Here is a 10,641-nt window from a genome sequence, read left to right as displayed (position 1 = left end):
CGGGTAATTCTAGTTGCAGAACTTGACGTAGTTGCAGTTGCCGATGACAGTATTTTTTCTTTATTCTTAAGAATTGTCCTTATTGTTGAAGTTGCCAAATTCAATGCAGCAGTAATTTGAGATTGACTCTCACCAGAATCTAATCTTTAATCACTTGCTTTTTAGTTTCCAGTGAAATGCTTTTTCTGGTTGCTTTCTTTTCTTGTTTTTTATTATCACCATGATAAAAACTAAAGATCATAATATTTGTCACTGTATTAATCGTTATAGTATTATGTAAATTTATACTTACAATAATGTCAACAAATGTTTCAAATGATAAAAATGCTTCCGTACAGCACCGCACCAAACAAGAAACATAACTACAAAGTTTCGGATATGTTATTTGGAAACCTACCGCTGCGCACAATTTCGAGGAATCCCCGTAGTTCATGCTGCGAGCAATTTCGGGGAATCCCGAGGTTGAAATAAAAGAGCGCTAAACCGAAACAGCGCTAAACGAAACAGCGTTAAGCGGGGTCTTACTGTACTTGTTTATTGCAATTATTTTATTACGCATATGCGCATTTGCAGTCAACATTAATACTAATAAGAAAAAATTTCAGAAGGAGCCAAATTTTATCAAGAAGCGGGAAAACTGAGTAATATTTGATATTATTTTCCAATATATTTCGAAACAAAGACGAATTCTTTCCAGTTCTTAATAGAATAATCATATATATTTATATGTTTCTTATCAGAACTTATTCTTACGTAATTCTTATTAGAAGTCGCTAACAGAAACCTCTTAATTACCGAACGTTAAATTAGTTGTAATTTACATGTTAACGTGTACAAAATTTATACATATATAATCCGTTTTTAAAGTATTTAAAACTATTTCTTAATTTAGTACTGTTCGTACATTGTGGTTACAATTAAAATGACCCTACTCAGATCTATATAGAGCCCGTTTTGGTTGACACATTTAATTGGAACATGGTGCATGTGTTATACGGATTACGAGGAAAAGAAAACTGCAATAAAATAAAAATCAAATTTCTACCGGGAGATGAAAAGATTGCAAAAAATAAAACAAACACGAATTGGAAGTATGAAACTTTATTTAATCAATGAAATTGTTCAATGTGCATTCCATTTGCGTCAATCACGTGTTCAAAGCACTTTATAACATACTTAATAATAGCGCGAAGGGTTTCTTGAGGAATTGTAGCAACTTGGTAGTCTGTATGCTATAGATACCATCTTTTGGAGATTTTTCAGAAACAACCAGTAGTTACGGAGGGGAAGTCCGATGAAGGAGGACAAGAAACTTCTCTAAACTACCCGATCATCTCGAAATTGAGCCCAAAGCAGTTCCTTCACTTTATCTGCCAATGTCATCTTTCAGGAAGATAACAGTCTCTAAATATTCTCATTTTTCAGGCACGAATGGCTTACTGCAGTAGAAGTTCGGGCATCTGGGACATTTTATTGCCTTGAGAAGTACTTTCCTCAAAGAAAAAAAGGCCAAGAATGAAATCAGCAGTAACACCACATAATACAGTCATGAAATTAATGTATTGTTTAAAAATAAATAAATAAATAAAAATTTTAAAAAATTGAAATTTTCTGGCAAAAAATCAATATTTCACTTTAACAAATATTATTACAAAATATTTACATTGCATAAAATTTATCCAAAAATTTCATTTTGTTCTATACAGATGTAAACCGAGCAGTAAAGCTTTAAAAAGCTTCTGCAAATTTTCCGTGATACTTAATAAGAACATTATTTTTAAATGTTTAATAAATGAAAAGTCTTTTATCCAAGCAGAAAATTTTGATAGCAAATAAATTATCCACAGAAATTTTTTATTCTGTTTTCGGCAACAAATCGTCAAGCAGAAGGAATTGAATCATTGTATTTGCAATTGGCAGGGGAATGGAATAATTAAATTTTAAGGAATTATTATATATTGTGCCATTATTTCAATTTTTCGTATTTTTTAAAATTTTTTCACTGTTTTCTCATGAATTAACGGTAATTGAATTATTATTATTGTTTAATTTTTACATCATTAATAAAGCCTGCCTTTCTTAATTTAGTAGGCATAATAAACAAAAATATAACATAAGATCAAGGCACTCAATAAATAATAGTAAATTTATGCAAAATTTTAATTATATTTTTTCCCTTAAAATTTATGATCCTTCTGCATTCATTATGTATTCATTGAACACAGCGACAACGGATTCCGTTAAATTTCAAAGTTATAACTTTGGGACAAGTTGTTAAAGGCATACATGTGTTAAATGTTCTAATATTTTTTTTTAAATCATGGCAGAGTTAGAGACGGCTATCTGTCTAAGACTTTGCTGAGAATTTTGTGGAGAACCTGGCTTTTATTCATGTTACACATGGGGAAAATTTTTATGCCGGCAGCCCATTCTCTGCTATTTGAAAACAGGTCCAGATACTAGTGTTTGGATTTCCACTTGGTGGTTTGCAAGCAATTTCTTGAAAATTTTAATTTTTGAAATCATGTGAAACGATGCTGTCATTGTTATTTCAGTTAGCAAAAAAGACGAAGAAAACGTTTGCACAATAAAATTAAAATAAACTTTGATTTAACTGAATGATTCAATTAAGCATGAGATTAGCTAATTTTAGATCCCTTGTAGTAACTAACTCATTGTTGAGCTATGCTTGTAATTTTATTGCAATAACATTTTTAAAATTTAATGCTATTTATTTTGAATTGTTTATTGAAACACAATTTCATTAAAATATCTTTTATTGCAGTCAAATCTACGTGCACGCTCAATTTACTAAATTACACTATTGGGGAAGGAGGAAGAATTCTGCAGTATTCATTTATTGCCGTAAAAGCATTAAGTATGACATACAGATTTTTTTCAGATTTTCTATGACGCAAATGTAATTTCCAGATGACATGTATTTTAAAATTCAGTAAAGGAAAGTAATAATAAAATAAATAAACAGAAGCATATCAATTTGAGCTTGTTTTTAACCAAAGACTGGTAATAGTGTTTCGAAAATAAACACCGTATATATTTTAGAGCATAATAAGCACTTCTTCTAAAACAACAGAATAATAACTTAAATTGCATTCCTTTCCATTACTCAAAATATTTAATTCAGCATTTTTCGTTTGGATCAGTAGCCTTACATTACACATACATTTTATAATCTTTGACATTTCACATGCAATGGACATGTTCTACCTGCGTAATTTTTCTATAATATTACGAGCAAAATAATAGTAATATTTGCAAACATATCATTTATGTATTTAAAGTGAGACAAATATGTTATGCATAGATAATTACTTGGAATATCCTTAATTTAAGCAAAATGTCTGCCACCTTTATGTGTACATACTTTATTTTTCACATACAATATGTATATTCTTCTTACACAGTTACTCACAATAACATTACAAGTAAAATGTAAAATGTCTGTAACCTTTATAAACGCATCCTTTGGGGATCTATATACGAAAAATGTATTCTGCTTACACAATTATTTCCTGTAACCTTACAGGTCGAGCATCCGCAACTTTATAGATATAATTCTTGTAAAGTTATTAACAGTGTCCCTGTTATAATCACTCAAATAGCTCATGACACCCCAGTTCTCTTAGCAAACTTGAAAATTTTTATAGTGTATGTAAATACTGTTCTTGCACAATATTGGACTTACAGTATCCGACATGTGAGTATTTGCCGTTCTTCTAGGGCAAAATGTGCCTCGTCTGACTACAAAATTTTCTAAGGCCTTGCATTTAATGGCTATTCTCGCCGAAAATCGAAAAAAAATCAGTGGGAAGCATGTCTTGAGGATGCAGTATTTTTACTCTACGGATCTTCTGTGGATACCACTTTAAAACGGATCACAGGAAACCTTCCGTACCGTAGATCGAGGAATAGACAAATCACGTGACACTGCTCCAGCACTTCTAAAATATTACCGGGAAATTGATGCTCTGTCAACCACAGCGACAGCTCTTACAGTTTCATTTAATCTTTCTGGCAACACACCCAGCTGCCCAGTTTCTTCAAATTTAGTAATCATCCTATCCAAAATACTCTTCAACATAAGCCCTTTTCTCAAACCTTAAACTCCGGCGGTCGATTTCATCGAGATTTTCTCAGTCGTGTTAAAACTATTACACCAGTTCTGATAAAACAACTTGACCACTTAAGCTCGATCCTTCTACCCTAAAGGCTCGGTAAAGAATGACTTTAAGCCATTGACTGCTGGCATTTTAAAGAATTCCTAAATTGCGTAAGATATTCTTTGTACACTGTAAGAAAAGGACCATCTAGATGTCAAAATTTGAAGTATTAATTTTACCGCAATATTATTTTTCCCATGATCTGTACAACGCACCAAGTTTCAACGAAATACATAAACCAGAACGTGAAATAATGAATTTTGATGAAGCAGAAATAGAAAAAGCTAATTCTGAAGTTTAGAAAATTAAAGTTGTGAAGAAAAATAGATACAGCTTTTTAGTTATTTCAAAGAAAAATTTCATTGCATAACCTTGTTTAAGTAATAGAACATTTTGAACTTGCTCGCACATCGGCACCAGTCGAAAGAGTATTATCAATAATGAATGTCATACCATCTGAAGAAAAGATACAAAGGCTGAATCAACCGTAAAAGCTTTACTAAGCTTCAAAGTCAAAAGTTTACTAAACTGCAGTGAATTTTTCATTGCCATTAAAAATAAAAAAAATAAATAAATAAATAAAATAAAAAAAAAAAAACACCTTTTAAAGAAAGTTCTCATTAGTGAAAAATCAAATAACTTGCCCGGCCTTTATTTTCACAACCGTTGCTTGTAGTTAAAAAAAAAATTGTTTTTCGAAAGAAACAAAAATTCGTGGTTTGGCATTTTTAAATTTAAAAGAATTCAGTTCTACAAAAATCGTGAAATCAACATTTTATATGTTATTTTGGTATCTGTACTTTTATTTAAAAAAAATTTGCATTCGTTATAAATAATAAAATCCAAAAAGTCTGACCTCCCATGGAAATAAATAAATAAATAAATAAATAAATAAAAATAAATAAATAAATAAATAAAAATAAAAATAAAAAACGAGATATTTGATATTCAAATCGGAAGTCATATTCATTGGCCATACGCAAATTGAAAACCGAAATGCTTACTCTTGTGTATCATTAAAAATAGCATATCGGTTTAAAAAATCGGTTTATCGGTTATCAACTTTAATCTGGACACCGTATGACTTCCTTGTACAGTCTGTTAAATTAAACACATTTTTTGCTGCACTCCACATAAAATTATACCTTCGTATTATTCTAACTTAATTAAACGATCCCTCAAGTCCCGTTGAAAGTGATACCAAAAATGAAATTTTGAAATTAAATGTTTCAGTCACTTTTTGTTGACTGTTTGTTTGGATGTCAAACTTCTTAAATTTTTATACTGAATATAAAACTTTCACAAATATAAGTATAGGGACCGGGAGATTATATTAAAAATTCGATTTCGTTATTTGTCGAAAATTAATTAATTTTTAAATTTGGCATTGCCAAAACATGAATATTTTCGTCATTTAAAACACCTCTGTAATTAGAAGTATATGACTACAACTAACGATAGCGAAAATAAAGGCTGGATAAGGGAGTGGGTTTTACAATCTATTTTGGGAAAAAAAAGGCCTTCATTCTGTCCGCATGTATAGACGTCAAGCAAAAAAAAAAAAAAAAAAAAAAAAAAAAAAAAAAAAACGTACAAATGGCTTTGGGAACAATCAAAATGGATATTTCCGTTGAAATATGATACATGAAATTTTTCGCGATTGCAAGTCTTCCTTTACTTCCTATAAAAAGTAAAAAAGCTTTTTGATATTAAGTGACGAGCATTTCTATGCAGATTATTGGGAAAATATTAATTAATATAATCTTTCTTCAAAATGGGGATCTTATTCACAGAATCTTATGGAATTTGTGTTCCTAAAAGGACTTAGCAGCCGAATCGTAATATTATTTACACTAATTAAAGTGAAAAATATATGTACTTTAATGAAATTTTTGTTGTATTATTATATTATGATTCTAAAGTTTAAAATAAAAAAATAAAAAAAAAAAAAAAAAACATGAGAATATTAATTACGTATTTTAAGACTTTAAAGCTTATATTTTACTTACTTCAAAATTATTTCCGCATACCAAATGTAACAAAATTATAAATTAAAGATGCTAATAATTCATAAACGAATCACACTGAATGGCGTTTAAAGGGTTAAACTCATTAAATTATTGGGAAATTTTTTGCAATAGTCGCTTTAGATTTTTAGCAGTTTTGCATTTTTCTTGCTCGAAATTTATTTAAATATTTATTTAGCGCTTTGCTTTTAATTTCCCCAATGGTTTTTCTGCCATCTTATTTCGAGAATTTTTTTGTATACTGTTATTTGTTTTGGGGTCACCTTGGGGCGGATTATACTTTGATGATTGATAAAAATTTGAAAAAAAAAATATTTAATAATTCTTTTAATGGAAATTATTCAATAATTTTAATTAAATAAACTTTTATTTGGCACTTTCTTTTAAGTTACTTCAAGAATTTATAATTACACAGATATACTTCAGAAACGTGACTCTGCTGAAATTCTTCGGCTGCTCCTTGAGATAGACCAAATAATGTTCAGCTATTTGTTATACTAGTTTTGTTCTGTTATTTTATTGGATTATTTTGTTTTTATTTCATTCTTGATGTATGCACTTCCTGTCAGACTGTTGGGCCGTCATTTTTGATTTAATTATTGTCTCTTGATTATATATAGAGAAAAGAGAAGAAGAAGAATTAACTTTTTTTACATGTGTTTGGAAGGTAAGAAATTATAAAATATTGAAATTAGATAATATATGCAAATATATATTTCCACATAACATACACATATATATAATGTGAAAATTTATTCGTTTAAATTTTATTTTCATTTTATTTTTCCTGTATTTTAAAGATTGCAAAAATGTTCCCTTGGTGTTTGGAAGTAGTAGATTTACTATGTAATTTGTGGAAACGAAAATTTATTCGTTTAAATTTTATTTTCATTTTATTTTTCCTGTATTTTAAAGATCGCAAAAATGTTCCCTTGGTGTTTGGAAGTAGTAGATTTACTATGTAATTTGTAGAGACATTAGCAGGCAAGATGCAAAATTAGCAACCGCCTTCGCCGGGAATCGAACCACGAACCTCTGGAATACCGGCCCAGCGTGCAGAACCACTACACCACGAAGGCACGCTGAGAAAGCGGGAGAAATACCTTATATACTCCCCTTTTTAAAGGACAACTAGGGTTTTAGAGGACCAAGTCGCCAAATCCTGGGTGCGGAGAATCATAATCCACAACCCTTTTAGTTCGGGTGCCAGTGTAGAGACATTATAATTTTTGGAAGCAGGCAAGATGAAAAATTAGCAATTGTCTTCGCCGGGAATCGAACCACGGACCTCTGGAATACTAGCCCAGCGTGCAGAACACCACGAAGCCACGCTAGGAAAGCAGGAAGAAATACCTTATAAATTTATTTTATTTATATATTTAACGTATACTTCATGTTTCGCATATATATATGTGTGTGTGTGTATAAAGCGACATATTCTAGTGATGCTTTGTTTCAATTGGTAATTGTCAACTAGTTTAATAAAACACTTTGTTTCCCCAATTAGAAGAAAAGTAGCTATTGAAAATTTTGCACAAACTTTGGTTGAATCACGCAGTTTTTTCCACGAAGCACAGAAAGCGAGTATACGTAGGTCAATATTCTGCAGTCAGGCATTTAACAGAAAACTCATTTTGTTTTTATAGGAAAAGCCTTATCAAATTTTCAAAAAAGGATTTGCTTTCCTCCGGAGCAGGCCAAGATGCCGAATCCCTTTGAGAATTGTCCTCCAGTTCTTGACTCCGGGGCTGAGGGTCAGTGAATATTGCATGCGCCGAAAAGAACTCAAGCACGTGGCGGCTTGAAAAATGTTCAATTACTGATGTAATAGCCATATTTACCACGAGCCCTAGCTGAGGGGCGTGCCATGGCAACAGCTGCTCTGCGGGATATGCGGATGATCCACACCACCCGAGGGTCAGATTAAGCAGCAGGGACGGATAGAGACCTGTTGTCTAAAGCTCGCTTTTGTGTTCTCCTCCCTTGCAAAAGTCATCTTCCACCCTCTGTCTGATGTCTCAAGGGGATAGCCTCAGGAACCTTCAGATAGATGAGGATAAATGAAAGATTGATTTTTCCTGCGCATGACGAGGATCAAAAGGGTCACTGTGGGCTGGTGTTGCTTAACTCTACTCCAGGCTTATGAAAAAATTAATGTATTTTCGACTACTGACAAGTGAAATCAGGTCACCGAATAATGACAGTCTGAATATTCACAAACGATTGTGCTAAAATCTCATAATTCTGATGAAAATTTGAATATTTTTATTAAGACATCAACATATGAATTTTTATAATTATTTTATGAAATTTAAGTTGCACCCATTGTTGTTTGACTGATTGATTGATAAGTATATTTTATTGTTACCATTAAAGAACTATACTCAGTGCTCAATAATAAGCTATATAATAAAGAAGATTATTCTGAAAAAATATTTATGTCAAATATGTATTTAATTTCTTTCATAGAAATCCGTCTGGAAAAATCATCTGTTCTATTTCCATCTGAAAAGCTGAGGCTCTTCGCCTCCTTTGACGTACAACAGATGATACGAATGAGGAACACATGGTTTCAGTTTAGTAGGATCCACTGAATTTCACATAAATGTTTGGTTGCTCAAAACCGATCACATCACAAATGTCCCTTAACGCATTGAATGAATCAGCATTCACGTAAATGAATGGGAGATAGCGGAATTATTTATTGGTAAGGACTTTTATATGTAACTTTTTCACTAATGTTTCTCACTAAATCTACTTTTATACGAAACTTTCAACTCTAGTATCATACTTAGCAGATTAGCTGGGTATGGGAATTTACAATTCATTAAAAATTGTTAATTGATTTAAAAAAATTTAAAAGGGCTATTTGCCAGGAGTTACGTTTTGTTAAAAAATTTTCAAGGAAACCGGGTCGCATTGAGATCTTTCTTATTCGTTGGATTAATTGGGTTGCAGCTCAGCGGCGCCACTGATGAAAATGAGCTAAAAAACAATGCAAAAATTTCTATTTAATTTAAAATGTCGTCCAAAATTATAAAAAAGTATTTAATTTAGTAAAAGTATTATTCGTATTTTAGTAGAGCTAACTAAACAGCGAGTCAAAAATATTTTCAATGATATTTTTTATAATAAATATTTCTTGACCGATTTTCTAAATAAAAGAATTTGTATTTATTTAAAAAATTGCTGACAAAGTACTCAGTTTTATTTTCGGCTGTGTCAGTATTTAGTTGCGCAGACATATTTTTGTTCAGGAAAGAGCCTGCAAGAAGGGCTGTCAAAAGCCAATGTACCAAAAATACAGAGAAAGCATGATAATTGCGATTCACGAGGAACGAGTTCAACTTGGAGAAACTTGTCTTATTTAGTGAATGTTCAAATGCTTTCGAAAAAGATTTAGTTGAAAAATATTTTTTTTAAAACACAAATTTATTAACCGATGAAAGACTCTCGAAAACTGAAACTAGTCTAAAAACAGCAGCTTAGTTCAAAATCAAACACTCATTCCCCACTGTAATAACGCCTATACGATTATAATTAAGAATTAATTACACTACTTGTAGTGGGTAAACATAACTTTTTTAAAAGAATTTTACTTTTAAATGAATTAAAAATTATCTGCCATCATTGTTAGGACCACATAAATATAAATAGATATATTAAAAAGATAGAATATGATATATTAAAAAGATAGAATATGATATATTAAAAAGATAGAATATGATATATTAAAAAGAACAAATCTTAGTGAAACTGAGCACATATTTACAGAAAGTAAATGCTCCCCAAAATAAATTACTTAAAACTGTTTAAATTTTCCTGTCATGCGTATACATAAGCTATCTTTATATTTTTTCGATATTGTGGTATTAAACTAAGTATGCGGTGTCGATAGATATTTGTAAAATACTAATGAAAGCTATTTAATTTATGACATGCATTATCTAATTATTATTCAATTTAATGATATTAAGACGGAAGGTTATTTTTGGCATTCTGTGCCCAAAATTGTGAATATAGCTCAGCTCACATTTGTACATTTTTTTTCAGAAGCTTTTATTATGTTTGCTACGAATCCTCATAGCTAAGTCCTTCTTCAAAAAGTTGATATCGTTGTAACTAATCTCACTTGTTTGATCCAAACAAAACAAACCCACGAATTTTATCGTGGCAAGGAGTACATGATTACGATTTTCGTTAGCAACAGCCTTAAGCAACATATAGGTGCTAGTGCGACTTTCGTTCCAATTTTGAGAAACAACACACTGGAGGACAGCGCCCAAGGGTCTCTTTCCCTACCACCAAACCACACGAGAGGACTTTTAGCTCTCCAGATATTTAGAGTGCCCTCATGCCACAAAGACACTATACGTTGACAAAATTCATGTCTTCACCGGGATTCGAACACGTGGTCTTTAGTACAGCAGTCA

The 10,641-nt window shown here is 31.2% G+C and overlaps 1 long non-coding RNA gene across 2 annotated transcripts in view; it reads right to left on the bottom strand.

Moving 5' to 3' along the window:
* Window positions 1-1,092: 1,092 nt before the first annotated feature.
* LOC118188859 (uncharacterized) overlaps window positions 1,093-10,641 on the bottom strand; it is an 85,143-nt gene continuing 75,594 nt past the window's right edge. Inside the window, exon 3 of one of the 2 annotated variants that reach the window (XR_004758185.2) lies at window positions 1,093-1,493. This is a non-coding gene — a long non-coding RNA (uncharacterized LOC118188859). The remainder of the gene's footprint in view (window positions 1,494-10,641) is intronic. The other variant, XR_004758184.2, reaches the window with a different exon arrangement.

This window comes from Stegodyphus dumicola, chromosome X1 (genome assembly GCF_044657685.1).
Source record: "Stegodyphus dumicola isolate Sdum_Otavi_A_Nest chromosome X1, ASM4465768v1".
Taxonomy (NCBI): Eukaryota; Metazoa; Arthropoda; class Arachnida; order Araneae; family Eresidae; genus Stegodyphus; species Stegodyphus dumicola.
Note: the sequence above shows the minus strand (reverse complement) of the source record. Positions and strands in the feature narration are given on the sequence as shown.